This window comes from Lithobates pipiens, unplaced genomic scaffold (genome assembly GCF_037356315.1).
Source record: "Lithobates pipiens isolate NorthernLeopardFrog02 unplaced genomic scaffold, aLitPip1_a1.2 Scaffold_18, whole genome shotgun sequence".
NCBI lineage: Eukaryota > Metazoa > Chordata > Amphibia > Anura > Ranidae > Lithobates > Lithobates pipiens.
In genome coordinates this window covers 23,281,933-23,309,571 of record NW_027507758.1, presented here as the reverse complement: position 1 = coordinate 23,309,571, position 27,639 = coordinate 23,281,933, and the positions used below count along the sequence as shown (strand labels likewise).

The 27,639-nt window shown below is 42.9% G+C and overlaps 1 protein-coding gene across 5 annotated transcripts in view; it reads right to left on the bottom strand.

Moving 5' to 3' along the window:
- PAK5 (p21 (RAC1) activated kinase 5) overlaps positions 1 to 27,639 on the bottom strand; it is a 247,059-nt gene that overhangs the window by 118,385 nt on the left and 101,035 nt on the right. The window lies entirely within an intron of this gene.

Here is a 27,639-nt window from a genome sequence, read left to right as displayed (position 1 = left end):
TAACATGCCTGCAGTCTCTGACAGTCTCCTGTAACATGCCTGCAGTCTCTGACAGTCTCCTGTAACATGCCTGCAGTCTCTGACAGTCTCCTGTAACATGCCTGCAGTCTCTAACAGTCTCATGTAACATGCCTGTAGTCTCTGACAGTCTCCTGTAACATGTTTACAGTCTCTGTCAGAGACTGCAGCAATGCTAGTGGAGAATGTCAGAGACTGTAAACATGTTACAGGAGACTGTCAGAGACTGCAGGCATGTTACAGGAGACTGTCAGAGACTGAAGACATGTTACAGGAGACTGTCAGAGACTGCAGCAATGCTAGTGGAGAATGTCAGTCTCCTGTAACATGTCTTCAGTCTCTGACAGTCTCCTGTAACATGCCTGCAGTCTCTGACATTCTCCTGTAACATGTTTGTAGTCTTTGACATTCTCCTGTAACATTTCTGCAGTCTCTGACAGTCTCCTGTAACATGTTTACAGTCTCTGACATTCTCCACTAGCATTGCCGCAGTCCCTGACAGTCTCCTGTAACATTTCTGCAGTCCCTGACAGTCTCCTGTAACATGCCTGCAGTCTCTGACATTCTCCTGTAACATGCCTGCAGTCCCTGACAGTCTCCTGTAACATTTCTGCAGTCCCTGACAGTCTCCTGTAACATGCCTGCAGTCCCTGACAGTCTCCTGTAAGATGTCTGCAGTCTCTGACATTCTCCTGTAACATGCCTGCAGTCTCTGACATTCTCCTGTAACATGCCTGCAGTCCCTGACAGTCTCCTGTAACATTTCTGCAGTCCCTGACAGTCTCCTGTAACATGCCTGCAGTCCCTGACAGTCTCCTGTAAGATGTCTGCAGTCTCTGACATTCTCCTGTAACATGTCTGCAGTCTCTGACATTCTCTTGTAGCATGTCTGTAGTCTCTGACATTCTCCTGTAACATGTCTGTAGTCTCTGACATTCTCCTGTAACATGTCTTCAGTCTCTGACATTCTCTTGTAACATGTCTGTAGTCTCTGACATTCTCCTGTAACATGCCTGCAGTCCCTGACAGTCTCCTGTAACATGTCTGCAGTCTCTGACATTCTCCTGTAACATGCCTGCAGTCTCTGACATTCTCTTGTAACATGTCTGTAGTCTCTGACATTCTCCTGTAACATGTCTGTAGTCTCTGACATTCTCCTGTAACATGTCTGTAGTCTCCGATATTCTCCTGTAGCACGCCTGCAGTCTCAGACATTCTCCTGTAGCAAACCTGCAGTTTCTGACATTCTGTAGCATGCATGCAGTCTCTTACATTCTCCTGCCTGCATGTCATTGCCTAATGCAGGTGTGTCCAAAGTCCGGCCCGCGGGCCACTTGTGGCCCGTGTTCCGGTTTGATGTGGCCCTCACTTGGAATTTGCATATATATATATATCCATCTGTGGCCCCCAAAGCTCGAGAGTGTTATGTTTTTTTTTATGCTGTTAATATATCCATCTTCTTTAGCCTGACAAATCCCGAGCCGGGGCGTGTGGCTGGACGTGTTCACAAGTCTATGTGCCCGAGCCGCTATGAAGCTGACAGAGCGAAGAGCCAATCACAGGCACTGTGACTATTCCCGATCTCTGCATCTGCAGACTGCATTTAATTTTAATGGTTCAAAAAATGGCAGGCAAAATGGTCGGCCCTCACGTATATGTTCACTTGATGAAATCTGGCCCTCTTTGAAAAAAGTTTGGACATCCCCTGGCCTAATGTATTAATTATTTTACATTGTATATAGATGATAATGCATTTCATAACAGTGCAATGAACATCTTAATCCCAAACGACAAAAAAAATAAATAATAAGAATTGAATGAGAACACTGCGGTACCTCTGCTGTCATTCCCTACAGCCACCTTCTGCTACTAGAATTACAAGGCAGTGCAACCAGCTGAAATCTACAAATGCTTCTGCTGCCATCTAGTGTTCAAATATAAATTTACAGTTACAAGCCGGATTAACGAGTATACTTTTTAGAAATGCTTTATATTACCAACACCAATACTTCTATTACTTATTAAATTAAATTTTTAGCAGTGCAGTGAGCAATGTTGTAAATCCTGACTGTCTCATTGTACTTTTGGTCGGCTTGTGCAGAGTAATTAAGGGAAGTCACAGATACATTTTGTTAACAAGTAGCATTTATAAAATGTTTTAAGAACGGGCTCAAAGAATACCTTTTCATTCATTTTTATGCCAAAATTCATGTTAGCCAAAGTTAATTACATCCTGATTATTAGAAACCAGCATAAAAAAAAAATGAGGGAGCCAACCCATTTGTAAAAGTGTAAAACATACACAGTATCTGACAAAAGTAAGTACACCCCTCACATTTCTGTAAATATTTTATTCTAACTTTTCATGTGACAACACTGAAGAAATGACACTTTGATAAAATGTAAAGTAGTGAGTGTACAGCTTGTATAACAGTGTAAATCTGCTGTCCCCTCAAAATAACTCAACACACAGCCATTAATGTCTAAACTGCGGGCAACAAAAGTAAGTACACCCCCTAAGTGAAAATGTCCAAATTGGGCCCTAATAGCCATTTCCCCTCCCTGGTGTCATGTGACTCGTTAGTGTTACAAGGTCTCAGGTCTGAATGGGGAGCAGGTGTGTTATCGCTCTCACTCTCTCATACTGGTCACTGGAAGTTCAACATGGCACCTCATGGCAAAGAACTCTCTGAGAATCTTAAAAAAAAAAAAATTGTCACTCTACATAAAGATGGCCTAGGCTATAAGAATATTGCCAAGACCCTGAAACTGAGCTGCAGCACGATGACCAAGACCATAGAGCAGTTTAACAGGACAGGTTCTACTCAGAACAGGCCTTGTCATGGTCGACCAAAGAAGTTGAGTCCACGTGCTCAGCGTCATATCCAGAGGTTGTCTTTGGGAAATAGATGTATGAGGGCTGCCAGCATTGCTGCAGAGGTTGAAGGGGTGGGGGGTCCACCTGTCAGTGCTCAGACCATACGCCGCACACTGCATCAAATTGGTCTGCATGGCTGTCATCTCAGAAGGAAGCCTCTTCTAAAGATGATGTACAAGAAAGCACGCAAACAGTTTGCTGGAGACAAGCAGACTAAGGACATGGATTACTGGAACCATGTCCTGTGGTCTGATGAGACCAAGATAAACTTATTTGGTTCAGATGGTGATAAGCGTGTGTGGTGGCAACCAGGTGAGGAGGACAAAGACAAGTGTGTCTTGCCTACAGTCAAGCATGGTGGTGGGAGTGTCATGGTCTTTAGCTGCATGAGTGCTGCCGGCACGTGGGAGCTACAGATCATTGAGGGAACCATGAATGCCAACATGTACTGTGCCATACTGAAGCAGAGAATGATCCCCTCCCTTCAGAGACTGGGCCGCAGGGCAGTATTCCAACATGATAACCCCAAACACACCTCCAAGACCACCACTGCCTTGCTAAAGAAGCTGAGGGTAAAGGTGATGGACTGGCCAAGCATGTCTCCAGACCTAAACCCTATTGAGCATCTGTGGGGCATCCTCAAACGGAAGGTGGAGGAGCGCAAGGTCTCCAACATCCACCAGCTCAGTGATATCATCATGGAGGAGGGGAAGAGGACTCCAGTGGCAACCTGTGAAGCTCTGGTGAACTCCATGCCCAAGAGGGTTAAGGCAGTGCTGTAAAATAATGGTGACCACACAAAATATTGACACTTTGTGCCAAATTTGCATATTTTCACTTAGGGGTGTACTCACTTTTGTTGCCAGCAGTTTAGACATTAATGGCTGTGTGTTGAGTTATTTTGAGGGGACAGCAAATTTACACTGTTATACAAGCTGTACACTCACTACTTTACATTGTAGACAAGTGTCATTTCTTCAGTGTTGTCACATGAAAAGATAGAATAAAATATTTACAGAAATGTGAGGGGTGTACATCAAGTTCCCTAACAAACTTCTCCCTTTACATCAGGAACCCCATCAGAGTTCTTTCTTATATCAGGGTCCCCATCAGAGTCCCCCTTACATCAAGATGTCTAACAAACTTCTCCCTTTACATCAGAATTCCCAATCAGGGTCTCCATCAGAGTCCTCCCTTACACCAGAGTCCTCATTAGAATTCCCCATCAGGGTTTTCTTCAGAGTTCCCCTTTACATCAGGGCCCCCTTACACAAGGGTCTCTATCAGAGTGCCCAATTACATCAGCGTCCCCATCAGAGTTACCCCATAAATCAGAGTCCCCTTTACAGTCCTCCCATACATCAGGATCCCCATCAGTAACATATGCACTGCCGAAAAATGTGTTTGTTTTAGTTTTTTTTTTTTTCCGTTTTTCAGGTTATTCGTTATGGTCGCAATACGCAAATGTGTAAATTTCTAAATTCCTAAATTCAAAAATCCGAAAATAAGAAAGAAAATTTGAAAATTCTAAATGATGACTAATAATAATTTAAATATTACTAAGTATTAAATTATAGGTAGTGGAATTTCCTTTCAAATTTGGATGTAATGCCGCGTACACACGAGCGGGCTTGGCTTTAAAGCCCGCCCTCTTTATGCACATCTGCATTACATTGGCAGAAAGAGGTTAGGCACATGACTGGATGCCCAGTACAGCAGCACTGAGGGAGTCAGAGGGGAATGGCATGCCCAGTGTGCTGACAGGAGGAGAGAGCAGAGTGATGACCTCATCTGTCTGCTGCTGCTCCTTCACTGTCCAATCATCAGGCTAGTGGCCAGAGCTATGATCAGAATGAAACTTGCCACTACTTACCTCGAGTCCAGCGTCCAAATACCGGTGCTTCTCCCCAACATCTTCCAGGTTCGGGGTCTTCCACCATCTTGATTGGCCGGGCCAACATAATTCCGACGCAGGCGTTCATTTATCCCAGTACCAAGACGTGCCAATGTACATGCACAGCTCAGCGTACGTTCCAAAGCATCTCACGGGGAGGACGTATGAAGCCTTTTTTGCGCAACAGATATGGGGATCTATGTATAATCTATCTGTGCAAAACGCAGAGGTGTGTCCTATAATACTTCACTCCATCTAGTGGCCAAATGTGGTATAGTACACAGACGATAGGACAGGGATATGCAATTAGCGGACCTCCAGCTGTTGCAGAACTATATGTCCCATGAGGCATAGCAAGTCTCTGACAGCCACAAGCATGACACCCAGAGGCAGAGGCATGATGGGACTTGTAGTTTTGCAACAGCTGGAGGTCCGCTAATTGCAGATCCCTGCGATAGGAGATCTTTTACTCTGCGACTCCTCTATTTATAAAACACCTGTGATTGGAGGAGAGATTGGGATGTTCTTCTGCACCTCCTGTGTTCACAGAAGGGCCTTTTATTTTTAAAAAGACGCTTTATTGAGTCTTTTTTTTTTTTTTGTTTTACACTTGCCACAATAAGGGGTTAATTTATAAAGAATTTGCCCAGTGAAAGCGCATGTACATTTGTTCTGTGCAAATTCGGCAAAAAAAAATTGAATGTGTGCTTTTCAATCGTAAATCATTGATTTAAAATGAAAAAAAAAAAAAAATGGAGGCGATGCAGCGTGAACTATCTGCTATCATCTGTGTACTATGCCACATCTGGCCACTAGATGGAGCTAAGTATTATAGGACACTCCTCTGATACTTGGCTCCATCTAGTGGCCACATGTGTTATTATCAATTTTAAATGAATGATGTACATTTGAACGTAACAGGATATAGCTCATTTATATTTGTTTGTTGCCCCATTCGCACTAAACAGATGCCAAATTTTCCATGTTAAATGATTTACATTGAAACAGCACAGTGTATAGCCTCTTTTACATTTGTTTTAGCCACTTTTGCACAGAACATATGTACGTGCATTTTTACTGCACAGCTGGTTATCCAAATTCCTTATAAACCAACCTAACGTGGCACGTGAGAAAAATGTGAAATCTATAAAACTTCCTTTGAACTAATGCAATGCGTTTTCTGAATGGGGGGGTAGATTGTGACATTTATCCACACTTCTCCACTAATGGAACATCTTGCATTCATTGAAAATAAGTTTTATTTATTTTGCATGCTTCATTTTTATTTATTTTTTTATTTGCCACGGGGGGGGGGGGGGGGGGGTTGAAAGTGCATGTGCCTTCAATGTGTGTGAATTGGGCAAAAAAAATATAGGCTATATCCTGTGCTATTCGATTGTAAATCTTTGATTTAAAACAGAAAATACTGCATTTGGCCACTAGATGGCGCTTAGCATTATAGGCCATTCATCTGATACTTAGCTCCATCTAGTGGCCACAGTAGGTATTTTCTATTATAAATCAATCATTTACATTCGAACAGCAGAACATACAACCTATTTACATTCATTTTTTTTTTTTTGCCTCATTTGCACGGAACAAATGTACAGGAGCTTTCATTGGGCAAATGGCTTTGTAAATTCTTTATAAATCAACCCCTTAGTCTTTATTCTACTTTTTTCTGTTTTACTTTCCCAATACAGGTGTTGTAGTCACCCTACACGTTGCATCAAACATGCTCAGTGAGAAAAAAAAAGGGAAAGGGTTAGGGGTTAGGGGGTTAGGGTTTTCCCTAGAAGAACAAGGTTAGGACTCAGGGATTGGAATAGGGACCTCCCCCAAAGGTCAGCAGGCGTGTCCCCAGAGGTCAAAGGTTAAGAGGTCGGGCTGACCCACCCCCACCAAAGTGTTCCGCCTACCCCAACTATGTCGGGGCATAAACAAGTCGGGGTAAGTGCCTTGCGCTCTTTTATTTTCCTATTTTGAGCCGGATCCAAGCTCTCTCCATTGGCCCCCAGCCTTGTATTTGCTAATAAAATGTGGCTAATGTATCCTCTGTGCTCCTGATCCAGAGAATGAAACCTCCTCCTCCTCCTCCTCCTCCTCCTCCTCCCATCATTCCAGGCTTCTCTCCCAAGCTCTGTATCCCCACTAAGAGCAGACAAGCTGGATGTCAGATTTAGAATTAAATACATGATTCTGACAGGCGTACTTGTCGCAGCGTATCATCAGGGAAGGGGAAGGGGAAGCATTCTTGAAAGTCTGCTTTGATGTATTCACTAAGGAAAGTAAAAGGAGTTTAAAAACTGCTCAATGGCTTAAAGAAACTTTCTCTCTCTATAGTTCTAGAAAGCAGAAACTGGGCTGATTGATAAAGAATTTGCATAGCCATCATCCACCCAATGAAAATGCATGTACATTTGTTTGCTGCGTACGGGGCAAAAAAAAAACATATATAAATTAGCTATATCCTGTTATTTTCAAATGTACATCATTCATTTAAAATTTAATACATCACGTGGTCTAGAGACCAAATTGGGTATTTTCCATTTGAAATCAATGCTTATTATAGGACACTCCATAATTGCTCCATCTAGTGGCCAAATTGGGTGTGTGTGTGTGTGTGTGTGTGTGTGTGTGTGTGTGTATATATACATATATATATATATATATATATATATATATATATATACATATATATATATATATATATATAGGGACATCAGAACCAAGGGTTCATGTGCGCACGCACGGGAGAGACGTCATCGTGGCTTCAGCCACTCGCAGCGCCGGAGCCCATGATCCCGGAAAGAAGGGGCGGGAGAAGATGTCAGCCCTCTCAGCGGTGAGCAGTGCGGTTGAGAGGGCTTCGTTCTAAGGCGAGTATTTTATAATGTGCTAGTATGCGATGCATACTAGCACATTATGCCTTTTGTCTTGCAGGGTTTTTTTTCCCTTGGTTTTACTACTGCTTTAAGTATCAAAGGACTGGATTTGGCCACTATATGGAGTTAAAGCGGACCTTCTGTAATTTTTTTAACTTTCCATCTATTAAATCTTCTGTCTTTGTTGTTGTTTCAACTTTGGATAGTAAAACATATTTTTTTCTGCCAGTAACTCCCTTAGACGGCCCACTTCCTGTTTCTTGTCTGGTCATTAGCCTAGGCTTATGACATCATGCACAGCTCTCTCGCTAATTCTTGTGAGAGTTTGCCAGGAAGGGAGAGGGGGAAGAGTCATAAGAGGGCCAATGAGAGCTGCAGAGCTGGAAGTGTGCCTCTCTGTGTCTGTGCAAATCCAGGAAGTGAACAGGCAGCAGCTTCAGCTGCCCACAGTTAAAATGGCTGCAGCCAGACCCAGTGGAGGGAGATTTATGCAGCATATTTGGCGAGTACAGAATCACAGTATATATAAAATAATATGCAAAGTTGTTGGAGGGAAGCTTCAGAATGGCAAAGATGTTTTTATTACAAATTATGTGAGCAGACTGCAGTTGCTCTTGAAGTTTCAAAAGGAGTGTACTATAATACTATAATACTTACCTCCATCTAGTTGCCAAATATGGTATAGTACACAGATGATACCCTGTTTCTCCAAAAATAAGCCTGAGTCTTATATTAATTTTGGCCACCAAAAACACAGTAGGGCAAATTTTCGGGGTAGGACTTTCCATTTAATGTGCTATCTTCTTCCCCTCCTTGCCTGCCAGGAATCCCCAGTGTGAATAATAGTAAAAGTGGTTGTAAAATGCTAGATGTATGTAAAAGGTGTATATTTCTGTAATCTAATTGAGTCACATCCCTTCTTATAGCACCGCTCTGCACTTCTGTGACTTGCCTAAGCGGTCTTCCCCGCTCCAAGCAATGCAGAGGGAGGAGGGTCGAGATCCCCCCCCCCCCCCCCCCCGCTGACAGCCAGGAGAAGGGGAGAGCAGCGGAGATCAGCTGAGCGCCAATCGGTTCTATAAGAAGAAATTTGACTCAATTCAATTACAGAAACACCTTTTACATTAAAGGATACATAGAGCAGATTTTAACAGTTTACAACCACTTTAAACTAGGGCTTATTTTCGGGGTAGGGCTTATATTGCAGCCCTCCCCGAATATCACAGTAGGTCTTATTTTCGGAGTAGGACTTATTTTCGGGGGGGAACACGGTAGGAGATTGTTCACTGTGCACCTCCTCCATTTATATAACATATGTAACTGGAAGGGGGGGGGGGGGGTTGTGTTATTCATCTGCAACTCCTCCATTCAAAAAATACTATGCATTCATACATTTTATTTATTTTGCATGCATCATAATTTTTTTATTTATTTTTTATTTGCTACTTTAAGGGGTTGATTTATAAAGAATTTGCTCAGTGAAAGTGCATGTGCATTCGTTCTGTGTGAATGTGGCTAGAAATACAAATGTAAATAGGCTATAGCCTGTGCTGTTCGAATTTAAATCATTAGTTAAAAAAATAAAAATTACCCAATTTGGCCACTAGGTGGAGCAATTATCAGAGACGTGTCCTATAATAAGCATTGATGTAAAATGGAAAATACCTAATTTGGCCACTAGGTGGAGCAATTATCAGAGGCGTGTCCTAGAATAAGCATTGATTTAAAATGGAAAATACCTAATTTTGCCACTAGGTGGAGCTAGGTATTAGAGGAGTGTACTATACTATACTATACTATACCTTCATCTAGTGGCCATATGTGGTATAGTACACAGATGATAGTAGATCGTTTACTTTGCACCTCCTCCATTTATAAAACATCTGTGATTGGAAGAGCGGAGATTGCAACATTAGTCCGCACCTCCTCCATTCAAAGAAAACTTTGCATTCATAAGTTTTATTTATTTTGCATTCATCGTAGTTTTTTTTTATTATTATTATTTGCTACTTTAAGGGGATGAAGAATTTGCTCAGTGAGAGTGTATGTACATTTGTTCTGTGCGAATGTGGCTGAAAAAAGAAATGTAAATATGCTATATCCAGTGCTGTTTGAATTGAAATCATTAATTAAAAAAATGGAAAATGCCCAATTTGACCAGTAGGTGGAGTTAAGTATCAGAGGAGTGTCCTATAATACTTAACTCCATCTAGTGGCCAAATTTGGTATAGTACACAAATTAATTAAAGAAATGGAAAATACCCAATTTGGCCACTAGATGGCGTTAAGTATAAGAGGAGTGCCCTATAATAAGCATGGATTTAAAATGGAAAATACCCAATTTGACCAATAGATGGAGATAATTATCAGAGGAGTGTATTTCGCCACTAGGTGAAGCTAGGTATCAGTGGATTGTATTATAATACTTACCTCCATCTAGTGGCCAAGTGTGGTATAGTACACAAATAATACATTGTTCACTCGGCACCTCTTCCATTTATAAAACATCTGGGATTGGAAGATGGGAGATTATGACATTCATCCGCACCTCCTCTATTCAAAGAATACTTTGCATTCATAACTTTTATTTATTTTGCATGCATCATAGTTTTTTTTTTAGTTTTTTTCATTTGCTACTTTAAGGAGTTGATTTATAATGAATTTGCCCAGTGAAAGTGCACGTACATTCGTTTTTGCGAATGTGGCTCAAAATTTTTTAATAGGCTATAGGCTGTGCTTTTCGTATATTTAAATCATTAATTAAAAAATGGAAAATACCCAATTTGGCCACTAGATGGAGCAATTATCAGAGGAGTGTCCGATAATACCTCCATCTAGTGGCCAAATGTGGTATAGTACACAAATGATAGCAGATCGTTCACTCGGCACCTCCTCCATTCATAATACATCTGGGATTGGAGGAGGGGAGATTATGACATTCATCCGCACCTCCTCCACTCCAAGAATACTTTGCATTCATAAGTTTTATTTATTTTGCATGCATCATAGGTTGTTTATTTATTTTTTATTTGATACTTGAAAGGATTGATTTATAAAGAATTTGCTCAGTGAAAGTGTATGTACATTATGTTCTGGGCGAATGTGGTATACAAAAAATAAATGTAAATATGCTATCTCCTGTGCTTTTCAAATTTAAAGCATTAATTAAAAAAAAAAAAGAACAATACCCAATTTGGCCACTAGATGGCGAAACTATCAGAGGAGTGTCCTATAATACCTCCATCTAGTGGCCAAATGTGGTATAGTACACAAATAATAGCAGATCGTTCACTCAGCACCTCCTGCATATATAAAACATCTGAGAAAGGAGGGGAGTACGTGGCATTCTTTTGCACCTCCATTCAAGGAACTCTTTTCATTAATTGAAAATAATTTTTTTTTAATTTTGCATGCATCATAGTTTTTTATTTGGCGCTTTAACCACTTTCAGACCGGACCATTTTGCTGGTAAATGACCAGAGGTCTTTTTACACTTTGGCACTGCGCTGCTTTAACTGGTAATTGCGCGGTCATGCAATGTTGTACCCAAACAAAATTTGCGTCCTTTTCTTCCCACAAATAGAGCTTTCTTTTGATGGTATTTGATTGCCTCTGCGATTTTTATTTTTTGCGATATAAACGTAAAAAGACCGCAAATTTTGAAAAAAAATGATATTTTCTACTTTTTGTTATTAGAAAAATCCAATAAACTCAATTTTAGTCATACATTTAGGCCAAAATGTATTCAGCCACATGTCTTTGGTAAAAAAAAAGTCAATAATTGTATATTTATTGGTTTGCGCAAAAGTTGTCACATCTACAAACTAAGGTACGTTTTCTGGAATTTACGCAGCTTTTAGTTTACGACTGCCTATCTCATTTCTTGAGGTGCTAAAATGACAGGGCAGTACAAAACCCCCCCAAATGACCCCATTTTGGAAAGTAGACCCCCTAAGGAAATTGATAAGAGGCATGTTGAGCCCATTGAATATTTTATTTTTTTGCCTCAAGCGATTGAATAATGACAAAAAAAAAATTTTTTTTTTTTTTTTACACAAAGTTGTCACTAAATGATATATTGCTCACACATGCTATGGGCGTATGTGAAATGACACCCCAAAATAAATTCTGCTGCTTCTCCTGAGTACGGGGATACCACATATGTGGGACTTTTTGGGAGCCTAGCCGCGTACAGGGCCCCGAAAACCAAGCACCGCCTTCAGGCTTTCTAAGGGCGTAAATTTTTGATTTCACGCCTCACTACCTATTACAGTTTTGAAGGCCATAAAATGCCAAGATGGCACAAAACCCCCACAAATGACCCCATTTTAGAAAGTAGACACCCCAAGCTATTTGCTGAGAGGCATGTTGAGTCCATGGAATATTTTATATTTTGCCACAAGTTGCGGGAAAATTACAAACTTTTTTTTTTTTTTTTTTTTTTTCACAAAGTTGTCACTAAATGATATATTGCTCATGCATGCCATGGGCATATGTGAAATGACACCCCAAAATAAATTCTGCTGCTTCTCCTGAGTACGGGGATACCACATATGTGGGACTTTTTGGGAGCCTAGCCGCGTACGGGGCCCCGAAAACCAAGCACCGCCTTCAGGCTTTCTAAGGGCGTAATTTTTTGAGTTCACTTCTCACTACCTATTACAGTTTTGAAGGCCATAAAATGCCAAGATGGCACAAAACCCCCACAAATGACCCCATTTTAGAAAGTAGACACCCCAAGCTATTTGCTGAGAGGCATGTTGAGTCCATGGAATATTTTATATTTTGCCACAAGTTGCGGGAAAATTACAAACTTTTTTTTTTTTTCACAAAGTTGTCACTAAATGATATATTGCTCACGCATGCCATGGGCATATGTGAAATGACACCCCAAAATAAATTCTGCTGCTTCTCCTGAGTACGGGGATACCACATATGTGGGACTTTTTGGGAGCCTAGCCGCGTACGGGGCCCCAAAAACCAAGCACCGCCTTCAGGCTTTCTAAGGGCGTTACAGTTTTGAAGGCCATAAAATGCCAAGATGGCACAAACCCCCCCCCCCCCAAATGACCCCATTTTAGAAAGTAGACACCCCTAAATTTAGGGGTACACTAGTGAGACTAGGTAATAAATGGCGGGTGCCCTGAAACTATAAAAAAATAACTAACCAACCAGCGTCACCTGTAACAGTTATATGGTGATCACTGGTGAAAGGGTTAACTAGGGGGCAATCAGGGGGCTTTATGCGGTAGTATATGGGGGTCCCTGGCGCTATAAAAAGCTGCGGCGAACCTAAATACCTACCTGCCTAACTAGCGTCACCTGTGACACTAATACAGCGATCAGAAAAACGATCGCTTATTAGGCTGGGTTCACACTGGAGCGATGCGGGAACGCCACGAATGCGCGGCGGGTTCCCGCATCGCATGCCTCCCGGCGGCAGTTCACACTGCCCTATGCGAACTGCTGGGAGTGTCAGTGAAATGTTAATGACACCCCCAGATCAGTTCGCATATCGCAGTGCGATCTGCAAACTTGGATCGCATGGTGTGAACACCCATGCGATCCGATTCTGCTGCGGACCAAAAAAAGGGTCCCGTGCGAGTTTGCGGCGGGTGCGGCGGGTGCGACACGAATTCAGCCATACTATCTGTATAGCTGAACTCGAATCGCACAGAGATCGGATGTGATTTGCACTGCAGTGCGGTGCGAATCACATCCGTTCTCATAAACCGCTGCAATGTGAACCCAGCCTTAGTGACACTGGCGACGGGGGGTGATCACGGGGTTAAACCTTTATTGGGGGGGTTAGGGGGGTACCTTAGAACTAAAGGGGGCTAACCCTAACTGCCCTAACAGTTATTAGTCACAAATGACACCTGCCGGGTGATCAGGGGGTTAAACCTTTATTAGGTAATAAATGGCGGGTGCCCTGAAACTATAAAAAAATAACTAACCAACCAGCGTCACCTGTAACAGTTATATGGTGATCACTGGTGAAAGGGTTAACTAGGGGGCAATCAGGGGGCTTTATGCGGTAGTATATGGGGGTCCCTAGCGCTATAAAAAGCTGCGGCGAACCTAAATACCTACCTGCCTAACTAGCGTCACCTGTGACACTAATACGGCGATCAGAAAAATGATCGCTTATTAGGCTGGGTTCACACTGGAGCGATGCGGAAACGCCGCGAATCCGCGGCGGGTTCCCGCATCGCATGCCTCCCGGCGGCAGTTCACACTGCCCTATGCGAACTGCTGGGAGTGTCAGTGAAATGTTACTGACACCCCCAGATCAGTTCGCATATCGCAGTGCGATCTGCAAACTCGGATCGCATGGTGTGAACACCCATGCGATCCGATTCTGCTGCGGGCCAAAAAAAGGGTCCCGTGCGAATTTGCGGCGGGTGCGGCGGGTGCGGCGGGTGCGGCGAATGGCTGAACTCGAATCGCACAGAGATCGGATGTGATTTGCACTGCAGTGCGGTGCGAATCACATTCGTTCTCATAAACCGCTGCAATGTGAACCCAGCCTTAGTGACACTGGCGACGGGGGGTGATCACGGGGTTAAACCTTTATTGGGGGGGTTAGGGGGGTACATTAGAACTAAAGGGGGCTAACCCTAACTGCCCTAACAGTTATTACAGTCACAAATGACACCAATGCAAAAAAAAAAAAAAAAAAAAAAAAAAAATGACATTGGTGTCACTGTGACTGGGGGGCAGGGGTAATTGGGGGGGTGATCGGGGGGTAAAGGGGGGGTGTGAGTGTGCCTGGCATGTTCTACTGTGTGTGGGATGTGTTGGTGCAACTCACTGATCCGCTCTCCTCCGTGTCGGAACGGAAAATACCGACACGGAGGAGAGAATACATCACTTCCTCTCCTGTGTTTACATTACAGGAGAGGAAGTGATGTCACCGGGGATTTCCATTCGTCGGGAGCGATCGCGAGGGGGTGGCCATGAATGAATGGCCGTCCCCTCGTCCGGGATCGCTCCCGAACGAAAACCGACCGCCGCAGGCACCGGGCGGGGGCCCGATCGGGCCCCCGACCCGCGGGAGGCAAAGGACGTACATGTATGTGCTTATGCCTGCCCGTGCCATTCTGCCGACGTACATCGGCGTGCGGCGGTCGGCAAGTGGTTAAGAAGTTGATTTATAAAGAAATTGCCCAGTGAAAGTGCACATACATTTTTTCTGTGCGAATGTGGCTAAAAAAAAACCCAAATGTAAATAGGCTTATATCCTGTACTTTTCGAATATAAATCATAAAAGTGTAAATGGAAAATACAACATTTGGGCATTAGATGGCGCTAAGTTTCAGAGAAGTGCTCTATAATACATAACTCCATCTAATAGCCAAATATGGTATAGTACACAAATGATAGCAGATCGTTCACTCTGCATTTCCTCCATTTATAAAACATCTGTGAATGCTTTGCATTTATTGTAAAGAAATTTTATTCATTTTTCATGCATAATAGTTTTTTTTTTAAATTTATTTAATTTATTATTTTAAAGTGTTGTTTTATCACGAATTTGCATAGCGATTCACCCAATGAAAGTGCATGTGCATTCGTTCTGGCGGGGGGAGGGTTAAAAAGAAATGGAAATAGGTTATACTATACTATACTGGTACTGTTCCAATGTGAATCGATTTAAAATGGAAAATACCACATTTGGCCACTAGATGGAGTGAAGTGTAATAGGAAATTCCTCTGCTGCTTAGCTCCATCTTGTGGCCGAATTGGGAATTTTCCATTTTAAATCAATGCTTTATGATTGAACAGTACAGGAAATAGTTTATTTACATTTGTGTTTTTTGTTTTTTTTTTGCACCTGCACTTTTTTGTTTTAAATCAATGATTTACATTTGAACAGCACAGGATATAGCCTATTTATATATATTTTTTTTTTTGCCCCATTTGCACAGAACATGTGGGAAATGGCTATACTCATTCTTTATTAAATCAATGGCTACATGTAATGCTAACAATGTATGTCAGGAGAGGCCAGGAGATGGCGCATTTCCCTCTTCTGTAAAGCTAGCCATGCACGCCTTGACTGAATAAGAGAAAGCCATCACACGCTATACAGTATGGATAGAGGAATGTCAGTTGTGGGTAATTGTATTCATCAGCTGCTGAATACCCGAACAATGCTTGCCTCTGATTGGATACAAGCGCTGTTTGGCCAAGAATTTTCAGACCAGTTTTTTATTTTTTTTCTTAGCCCTTGTACACACGGTCGGAGAATCTGTCGAAATGTGTCCTATCGGACCGTGTTGTCAGATAATCCGACTGTGTGCGGTATGCATCGGACTAATTCCGTCGGAATATCCGTCGGACCCAATTTTCCAACTTGTTGGAAATATTTCCCGACCAACTGGGCCGATCGGACCTAATCCGATCATGTGTAGAGAATTCCGATCGGACAAAGTGCCACGCATGCTCAGATCAAATTCCTACATCAAAGCTATTGGCTACTAGCCTGAATGTAGTCCCGTCGTAACGAAATAACGTCATCACGTTCTGAAAGATCGGATTTTTCGACAACTTAGTCCGACCGTGTGTATGCAACAGTTTCGGACAAAATCCGACGGATTTGGTTGTCGAAATCTCCGACCGTGTGTACAGGGGCTTAGAAGTCAATTGACTTTTGTTGGAAAGGGGTGGGGTGCTGACAGGGTCGTTAAAATTAGCTGATTTAGCAGGAATCAGACAAAATCCGACCAGTGTATGGCCAGCTGTAGTTTTTTGTCCAGTGTGTGTAATCTGATCTCCCTGCAATTTAGATCTATTTAACAACAAAAGGCTGTTTTTTTTTTTGAGCCTCCAGAACAGGTGCTCTTGATTAGAGCCTGCCACCTGCTGGCTGAAATTAATAGATATGAAATATTGCATAAGCGACAATCTATTACCATATAAAAACATATAAACAAACCACTTTTAACACAACAAATCTGTAAAAATAGACAAAAGAAATAAATACTTTAACAATGTAAAACTTCCCAAAGTTTTACACTGTGGGTCACTATGGGAGCCTCCCAACCTCCCATAGTGACCCACAGTGCCCCCAGGTGTCCTCAGCCACCAGCCTCCACAGTGCCTCCAAGCCTCCTATAGTGCTCTCCAGCCCGCTGCAGAGTCTCCAGTCCTCCATAGTGCTTCCAACCTTCAACGGTGTCCTACAGCGCCCCCTCAACCTACCACAGCGGCCTCCAACCTGCTGCAGAGTCCCCAGCCCTCCATAGTGCCTCCAAACTCCAACAGTGCCCCACAGTGCCCCCCCCCCACCCGGCCTCCCACAGTGTCCCCTAGCTGCTGCAGAACCTCTAGCCCACCATAGTTCCGCCAGCCTCTGACAGTGCTACCCAGCCAGCTACAGAGCCTCAAGCCCTTCATAGTAGCTCAACCTCCAACTGTGCCCCACAAAGCCTCCCACAGTGCCCCCAGTCTGCTGCAGAGCCTCCAGCGCACCATAATGGCCCAACCTCCACTGTGTCCCACAGTGACCCCCACAGCCTGCTGCAGAGCCTCCAGCCCTCCATAGTGGCCCAACCTTCACTGTGCCCCACAGTGACCCCCAGCCTGCTTCAGAACCTCCAGCCCTCCAAAGAGCCCCCAACCTCCAACAGTGTCCCTCAGTGCCCACCCAGCGGTCTCCCATAGTGTCTCCTAACCTGCTGCAGAGACTCTAGCCCACCATAGTGCTCCTAAACATCAACAGTGTTTCACAGTGCCCCCCCCCCAGCCTCCCATAGTGCCCCCCAGCTTGCTGTATTGACCCCCAGCCTGCTGCAGAGCCTCCAGCCCTCCATAGTGGCCCAAACTTCACTGTGCTCCACAGTGAGCCCCAGTCTGCTGCAGAACCTCCAGCCCTCATTAGAGCCCCAAACCTCCAACAGTGTCCCAGTGCCCACCCAGCGGTCTCCTATAGTATCTCCTAACCTGCTGCAGACTTTAGCCCACCATAGTGCTCCTAAACTCCCAACAGTGTTCCACAGTGCCCCCCCCCCCCCCAGCCTGCTGCAGAGACTCCAGCTCTCCATAGTGGCCCCAACATTCAACAGTGTCCTAAATCCCACACTTTGATTTCTTCTTCCTTCTCTGTATAAGAGACTTCTCTGTATAAAAGTAATGAAAAGTCGGCTGTTGGGTGGGCCTTGCCGTTTAATGAATCCCTCAATATTTCAAACTAAACACAACCATTACAATGGGAGTATCCTATTGTCTCAAATTGGTGATCCTGGTTTACCACCTGTTTATCGGGCACCAGGCAGGGGGCAGTGGAGTGGATGAGCGATATTGGAGGATGCCGATAGGCTTTCACAAGACTTAGGCTGGGTTCACACCGCTGCGATGCGGGAACGCCGCGAATCCGCGGCGTTTTCCCGCATCGCACACCTCCCGCCGGCAGTTCACACTGCCCTATGCGGACGGCTGGGAGTGTCAATGTTATGTTAATGACACCCCCAGATCCGTCGGCATATCGCAGTGCGTTCTGCCGACTCGCACAGGAATCGGATCGCATGGTGTGAACCCCCATGCGATCCGATTCTGTTGCGGACCCAAAAAAGGGTCCCGTGCGAGTTTGCTGCGGGAGCGCTGCGAATTCAGCCATACTATCTGTATGGCTGAACTCGCATTGCTACGGAGATCGGATGTGATTTGCTGTGCGAATCACATCCGGATCTCCCCCCGCAGCAGTGTGAACCCAGCCTTAGTGGAAACAAAAAAGGAATTGCAGGCTTACAGGTCCCTGAAGTTCTCTCAATAGGAGTTCTGAAGTTTTTTTTAACCTGTTGCCTCCCATATAACTCGTATGTTTGAAGGCACGAAAGGTGGGCTTTAACACCCACACATGGGTCTATGAGCTCTTTGCTGAGAGCGCACTCACTTCACATTAAAGCCTCCATCCACATGGTAGTCTCTTTCTTCATATTAAAGCCTCCAGTCACATGGTAGTCTCTTTCTTCATATTAAAGCCTCCAGTCACATGGTATTCTCTTTACATTAAAGTCTCAAACCACATGGTAGTCTCCTTCTTCACATCCAAGTATCCAGCCACATGATAGTTTATTTCTTCAAATGAAAGTATCCAGCCACATGGTATTCTCTTCCTTCACAATAAAAGTCTCCAACCACATGTAGACTCCTTTGTCACATTAAAGTCTCCAGCCACATGGTAGTCTCTTTCTTCACATTAGTCTCCAACCACATGGTACTCTCTTCCTTCACATTAAAGTCTCCAACCACATGGTACTCTCTTTCTTCATACTAAAGTCCCCAACCACATGGTACTCTCTTCATATTAAAGTCTCCAACCACATGGTACTCTGTTAATTCACATTAAAGTCTCCAACCATATTGTAGTCTCCTTCTTCACATCAAAGCCTCCAGCCACATGGTAGTTTCTTTTACATTAAAGCCTCCAGCCACATGTTAATCTCTTTCTTCATGTTAAAGTCTCCAACCACATGGTAGTCTTTTTGTTCACATCAAAGCCTCTAGTCACATGGTAGTCTCTTTCTTCACATTAATGTTTCCAACCACATGGTACTCGCTTTCTTTATAGTAAAGTTTCCAACCATATGGTAGTCTCCTTCTTCACATCAAAGCCTCCAGCCACATGGTAGACTTTCTTCACATTTGTCTCCAACCACATGGTACTCGCTTTCTTCATACTAAAGTCTTCAATCACATGTTACTAGCTTTCTTCACATTAAATTCTCCAACCACATGGTAGTCTCCTTCTTCACATCAAAGTCTCCAGCCACATGGTAGTCTCCTTCTTCACATTAGTCTCCAACCACATGGCATTCTCTTCCTTCACATTAAAGTCTCCAACCACATGGTATTCTCTTCCTTCACATTAAAGTCTCCAACCACATGGTAGTCTTTCTTCTGGACATTCTCCTAAACACCAGTCTTTGTTCACACAGCAGTCTTTCTGCAGGGAAACTGGTCCACATAGTCCTCTCTGTCCCTATGGCAGTCTCTCTCCAGGGGAAGTTTTCTCCGGATCATCTCCCAACATAGAAATACCTCCCCACATGGCAGTCTCTCTGCAGGGCAATCTCTTCACATTAGTTTCTGTGGCAATCTCGGTAAATGGCAGTTTCTTTTCAGACAAATTAAACTGCTTGGGCACATCACTGAATCCTTGGCAATGTCTTTATTACAGATCTATAGCGCTCATGTAGCAATCTGCTTATGCATTTTAGTCTAGGTGGCCTTATTATAATTATAGCTATGATTAGGATTACCTAGGGTAGAATGCGTAAGCAGATGGTGTCAGTGTTCCAGCGGTTTTCTTGTTTAATCTACATTACACATATAACGTGGTTTGTTTCTGTTCACCATGTGTGGGGAATCTATGAAGGTTTAGCTAATACTACTTTGCATTTTTAGTTTCTGTTCACTTGACAGTCTCTCCCTGGCAGTTTCTATAAGCAGCAGCCTATCTGTACAAGGTAGTCAGTGCCAGCACTCCACATGAAAATCTCTCTTCTGTGAGGCGGTAGTATTCAGGATATTTTATAACATTCTAAATTCGCCCAAGGCTCCTTGAGGGCCCACACTACAGTCATTCCCAAAGAGGGTAAGGCTGATTACCTTGTTTTCTCACTCACTAACCCACCCACCCCCACTTTAAAAAAGTTTGAATAAGGGGAGCCGTCTGACCTGAAAATTTCTAAAAGTCTAAGGTGTTGGGCATTACCACCGTCAAGTCTACACTCTTAAAGATACCCTTTTTTTTTTAATTGATTCTTTATTTAAATTTTCCATTTTCCACACATACAAAAAAAGTGATCTGCCATTATACATAATAAGTTACATCTCTTGTTTATCCCCATTCCCCTCTATTTATCCCCCCCCCCATCCCTGCATGTCACCTCAGTACTATAAATTTATCTCGTTAACCCCGCCTCTTACCCTACCTACTCTTACCAATTCTAATTTTCTCAGGTTATCTCCCACACATACCTCCAAGAATTTTTGAAACCATCCCAATCCTTCCATTTATCTTTCCTTTCACCATCCTTTCCCTCCTCTCGCTCTTTATCTTGCTCCCTCTCTATTTTTTCAATATAATTTACTCCATTTATCCACCTACTTATCTTTGGGCATTCTGGTCTCTGCCAATTTTTAGGGATCAATCCCTTAGCTATATTCAAAAAAATTGGTACCAGTGAGCCTTTATAAGACCCTATTGGTCTATCCGTCCCATGGAACAGGCAGACCCATGGGTCAAAAGGGATAGACTCCCCGTTATCTCTTTTATCAATGCAAAAATCCTAACCCAATAATCTTTTATGGTGGGACATTCCCACCATATATGTAACATTGTACCTGCCATTTTACATTCTCTCCAGCATTCATATGATGTTTCAGGTTGATAACTACCCAATCTATCCGGAGTAAGATACCATCTCACCAGGCACTTGTAATTTATTTCTGCGATCCTAGTATCCGGTGTCGTTTCGTGTGTCAATCTCCATATTTTAGTTAACCTATTTCTATCGCAACTCGTGCCAATTTCCCTCTCCCATTTCTTGACACTTGGGGGGACATCCCCTTTCTCCTCCTCCATCACAATTTTATAAATTTGAGCAATACTATTTTTTATATTCCCCTTCACTATCATCTTTTCCATTTTTGTATATTCTTTTTCTGACCGAATTGGCTCAGGTAATTTTTCCACAAACTTTTTCAACTGGATGTACCTCCAAGTGTCAAGTTTCCACCTCTCCGTGTCACTTTGTAGTATTTGAAAAGTACATATTTTCCCTTTATCTATTATGTCCTTCACTTGGACATCTTTTTTCATCCAATTTCCCCCCACCGCCCTCATCCCTGGTGCAAAAAAAACATTCTCCTTCAACTGGATTAGTGGTGAACTGTATTTCCATTTTTTTTGTGCATGTATTCTATCCCATATTTTTAGTGTAATATGTGTCATTTCATGTGTGTCCTGCCCTAATTCCCTAAAATGTGGTGGATTCCATATCATGTGACCCAAACGTGTACTACACATACTGAATTCTATATCCTTCCATATTTTATTGCTATTCTCCCTTGTCCATTCAACTAACCGTGATATTACCACCGCAAAATAATATTTTTTAAAGTCTGGGGCAGCCAGACCTCCTTTTTTCTTGCTTTGACACAATACGGTACCTGTGATACGAGGTTTTCTATTATGCCATATGTAACGAGATATGATACTTTTTAATGTTGAAAAAAACAATTGTGGAATCCTTATTGGCAACATTTGAAATTTGTAAAGGATTATGGGGGTTATTATCATTTTTATCGCATTAATACGGCCGAACCACGAGATACCCCTGAAACCAGGTGGACCACTTCAGCTAAGGCAAATACCTGGGTATCCAAATTCTGGCAAACTCAAAGGAAATCATTTCTTGGAACTTCCCACCTTTCCTCAGAGTCTGTTTACTGCTTCAGAAATTGGATATTTTCATGGTTTGGCTGATGTGACATCCTCAATATGGTCTCTAATTATTCCCAACTTTAGCCATCCACCTTCATCTCTCTTACTATTTTTTTCAGAGTTCATGTGGGCCAATAAACACCCTAGATGGAAAACGCAACTCATCTGGTTGCCAGATGCCAGTCTGCCATCTGATTAGGTTGATAGATTGGTGTGGACATTCAGATTCAGAATATTTTGTTAATCCCAAAAACTAATTATTACCCAAAGTGAAATTATTAATATTTCGAGACATGAGGACATCAAGAAAAGGATCTCTCTTCAACAGTACTTTTCTAACTTCCCATTAAATTCCCATGTTCCCAAGTAAAGTCTAATTCTACTATAGTACCCACCTTGCATGTTTGTGCCCAAGCTTTCCTGACTTTTGGCCTTTCCCCACCCCATTCCCCTTTATTTCTGATTCACGGTAGTCTAGGTACAATAAATATCCTTCCTGCACTTTACTTTTAAACAACATAATTTTTTTTTCACCTTTTCGGGACAATGGTCCTCTGTTGTAGCCCTTACGTCCTCTGCAGATCCCTTCCATTTGACTATTTGGCCAGCGCTGCAAGTTAGGCATTTCCTTTTGTCTTTACTACCTTCTAGGGTGGTTTCACATCTCCTCACTGGCTTTAAAGCATTTGACATGGATACAGGCCCCTAAGACACTCCCTCACTATCCTATACATATAGTATCTCTTGCAACCAAAGGCTGACCATAAAGCCGTGGGGAGAAGACCTGCAATTGACTTTCACACCACCTAAGCTTCAAAGTTTTTTTTACGCTTCTCACTGAAGTTCTCTACATACCACCAACTTCCAAGAGCCTAATTTTAAAGTTGTATCCAGAATTTAGAGAACTCCATCAATTCTCCATAAATTCTACCCCAAGGTAACTGACCTATGCTGGCATTGCAAATCTGACGTAGGCTCAATTTCTTTGTTTTCTGGTCTTGTCCAGAACTGAGGTAATTCTGGACTAAGGTCATAAAAATTTCTCAAATTTACTGGCTTCTCCATCTTTGGATATCTCAGCATTCCTATTACACCTTTCTTCCTTTCTGGTAAAAACATAAAAAAATCCATTCTCTGGCACCTCCTGAATGTAGCCAAGTCTTGTATTTCTCTAAAATGGAGAGCCCCTTCCCTCCAACAATAACCATGTGGCTCCACAGAGTAAATTATAGGCTGATGGAGCATCTTATACTTTCTTCCCAAAATAAAAATGAAACCTACCAAAACACTTGGTTCTACTGGACTGATTTTATGTTTTCAGAGGAGGTTAAGGTTTTTCTGCATGGAAACCAATGACCACTTGGATACCCCTTAGTGTTCACATGAGAGCTACATCCATGTAAACCTCCTTTCCACCTCTGGTCTCATCCTTCCTTACCTCTTCCCACCATCTTTTACTTCTCCTTCTGCCCATGTCTTCTTTTCCCATCTACCCTTTCTTACTTGAACTCACACATTTACCCCATTTCCCATTATGCCTTCCAACAGAGAAAACAACCCAGAATAGACATGCCCTTCTTGACATCCAGGGATATCTTGGACCAAACATAATGATATTTACAGGGGTTAGACAAAAATATGAAAACACAAGGTAAAAGAAAGAAATCTTTAGCAAATATAGTGGCATTCAAGATGGCCCAAAAATTAACATAAAACCTACAAAAACACTTGGTTCTCCTTGATTGAGTTTACATTTTGAGAGAAGGGCAAGATTCTTTTGCATAGAGACTCGTGGCCACTTGGATCCCCCTTGGTGTTCACCTGAGAGTTTCGCTCATGCTACCCCCCTTTCCTCCTCTGGTCTAATTCTTCCTCCTCTCTCCCCACCCTCTTTTACTCCCTTTTCCCCTTCTGCCCATGTCTTCTATTCCCACCCATCCTTTCTTACCTGAATTTCCACCTTTACCCCATTTTCCTTTACACCTTCCAAAAGAAAAATGACCCAGAGTAGACATGCCCTTCTTGACTCCCTGGGATATCTTGTACCAAACATAATGACATCTACCTTAAGGTGGCACCACAAACTGGATACTGTAGCTTGCTTTATTGGCTCTTTGTTTGTAACCTACGAACAGAGATGTATTTCTTGTACTTTGGTCCCTATGCGCTCATGGCAGATACCATTATATGTTTGCCTTGTTTTTGCTATGCTGTTTTCTGTTTCATAAATAAAATAATAATTAAAAAAAAATCTCTATAGAAGCAATAAGTTCCCCAAATCCTTTAAATGGCTAAGCTGTTCTCTGTAACATTTAAAGGAAACCTGAGAAATGAGAAATATATAGACAGACAATGCTGATTTTCTTTTACGTTGTAAATGCCTCGTTGCCAAATTGATCCTTTGGCTTCAGTAATATACCATTCACTAAAACTTTTTTTAGATTTGCATGTCTCACCACACCACGTCATTCTTCACTGTCAGGCCGCGTACACACGGGCGGATTGTATGGCCTACTTAGTCCGTCATACAATCCGACGGACAGTCCGTCATACTTTCGAATGAACGGACTTGACCACACACGGATGCACAAACAGTCCGTCGAAAGCTTGCGTGATGACGTGTACAGCACGTACGACGGGACTAGAAATAGGAAGTTCAATACACAGCAAAGCACCCTTCCGCCGTGTAAATCCTTTCTGAGCATGCGCCATTCTTAGTCCGTCGAACTAGCCTACTCACGAGCGGATTGTCCGCTGAAACCAAAGTATGACGGACAGTATTATGGAAATTCCGAAATACTTAGTACGCCAGACTGCACGCTGAAAAAGTCCGCTGAAGCCCACACACGAGCGGACTGTCCGCTGAAATGTGTTTCGACGGACTAAGTACGCCATACAATCCGCCCGTGTGTACGCGGCCTAATTCACAAGCAAAATAATGAAAACCCTAGTCTGCAGCTTACATTGTGTTGCTTATGGTTCAGTAAGCCAAAGAAAACTTTTGAAACATAAAAAAAAACATCAAGCAGAAAGTGAAAAGAAAGAAAATTTGAAAACGTATTTAATTGTAGACACAGATATGCACTATATGACCAAAAGTACGTGGACACCTCTCCAAATTTTACATTCGGGTGCAAAAACTCAGATACCTAAAGACATTTGAAGAGTGGCCTCAGGGAGGTGGGACTGGAGTGGCCTACACAGAGCCCTGAGCTCAACCCTAGTGAACCTCATATGTGATGAATTTGGAACAATGATTGAGAGTCGGAACTCAAGGAAAATACACAAACACTGTAATTTTTCCATGTACATGTACCAATAAAAATGTTTTATTATAAAATCAATATATTGAATGTATGTGATTAAAAGGTTACCTTTAAAATGTATAAGGTCGACATATACAGCCAAATCTCATAGCAACCATGTCCATTCCACAATTACCCCATCCTGTCCTTTATTCCATAACGTAAGCTTTCAGATTCATAAAAATTCAGTATTTTTCAAAATTTGGTAGGCATATATCGCTTCTTCTTCAGGAGACTGAAAGTGTGTGTCTAGTTCTTAATATAATATCAGACGTAGGAGTCCAGTTTTCTCATCTAACCTGACCTCACAAACACTCTTTTGGCTAAAAGGGCACAAATTCCCAAAATATGTTCCAATATCATGCAGAAAGCCTTCCTAGAATAGTGGGGGCTACTGTAGCCCCATTGTGGAGGACAACTCTATTTTAATGAATGTGATTTTGGTATGGTAAGGTGTAAAGGCCAAATGTCCACAAAAGATCAAGTGTCTACACTTGTAATTCAGGTAACCCTATTAATAATCAGATAGGATTTTAATTTATTAACCCCTGTGGTTGAAGAGGAGACATCTTCTGCCCTCACAAGTCTTCAAAGATCTATCCTTTTAATTATATTATCAGTCTCCTATGGTACAAAGTACATGTATTACTTTGTCTTGCGTTTCTATGTGCTTTCTAACCTTAGTTATGAAATCCGACCTGCCCCCCTCCCCATTTGTTGTAGTTGATCCGACAACAGCTATAAAGGAGATGGCTGATTCATAGCTTTAGCTTGTCTTGGCTGTGAGCACTTTCTGAAGACAAGTAACAGCAAGAGGAATGCAGATCCCCATACGTCCCCTACTCTTCTGCATTCCTCTTGACATTGCTTGTCTCGGGAAAGAGGAAGGAGAGGGGACGTGCGAAGAGAAAAACACACCCAAGCTCTACCGCTATATAGTATAGTTGGTGTGTAGAGTAGTCGGTGCTCTGGCTAATTAAGCTCACAAAAGATCCATAGAAAGTACAGGCCGGCAACTCGACAGCTTCTGCATAGAAAATATTTATTTGATCAATACAGCAATAACATCATCCAAAAATTCTGATGCGTTTCGACCTTAGGCCTTCGTCAAATGCATGATTAAGGCCCAAACGCATCAGTTTATGGATGATGTTATTGCTGTAATGATCAAATAAATATTTTCTATGGAGAAACTGTCGAGTTTCCGGCCTGTACTTTCTATGGATCTTTAGAGGGGACGTGTCAGGCTTTACAATCCTCTTTGCCATTGCTTGACACATCCCCTTGCTTTCCTGAGACAAGCAACAGCAAGAGAAATGCAGAGCCTGACATGTTCCCTCTCCTCTGCTATCCTGAGACAAGCAATGGCAAGAGAAATGCATAGGGAGGGGGGACTTGTCAGGCTCTACATTTCTCTTTCCATTGCAGATCTCAGGAATGTGACACATCCCCTCTCCCTCTGCTTACCTGAGAGATGAAACGCAAGAGGAATGCAGAACCTGTCATGCCCCCTCTCCCTTGCTTTCCCAACACAAGCAAGGGCAATAGGAATGCAAAGGGAGAGGGGACTTGTCAAGCTCTGCATTTCCCTTGCCATTGCTTGTCTCAGGAATGTGACACATCCCCTCTCCCTCTGCATTCCCAAGAGATGTAACGGCAAGAGGAATGCAGAACCTGACATGTCCCCTCTCCTTTGCTTTCCCAGGACAAGCAAGGGCAATAGGAATGCAAAGGGAGAGGGGACTTGTCAAGCTCTGCATTTCCCTTGCCATTGCTTATCTCAGGAATGTGACACATCCCCTCTCCCTCTGCATTCTCGAGAGATGCAACGGCAAGAGGAATGTAGAACCTGACATGTCCCTTGCTTTCCCAAGACAAGCAACGGCAAAATGGATGCAGAGGCAGAGGGGACTTGTCAGCCTCTCCATTCCTCTTGCCATTGCTTGTCTCAGGAATGTGACACATCCCCTCTCCCTCTGCATTCCCAAGAGATGTAACGGCAAGAGGAATGCAGAACCTGACATGTCCCTTGCTTTCCCAAGATAAGCAACAGCAAGATGGATGCAGAGGCAGAGGGGACTTGTCAGCCCCTGTATTTCTCTTGGCGTTGCTTATCTCAGGGATGCGACGCATCCCCCTCTCCCTCTGCTTTCCCAAAAGATTCAATGGCAAGAGGAATGCAGAACCTCACACGTCCCATCTCT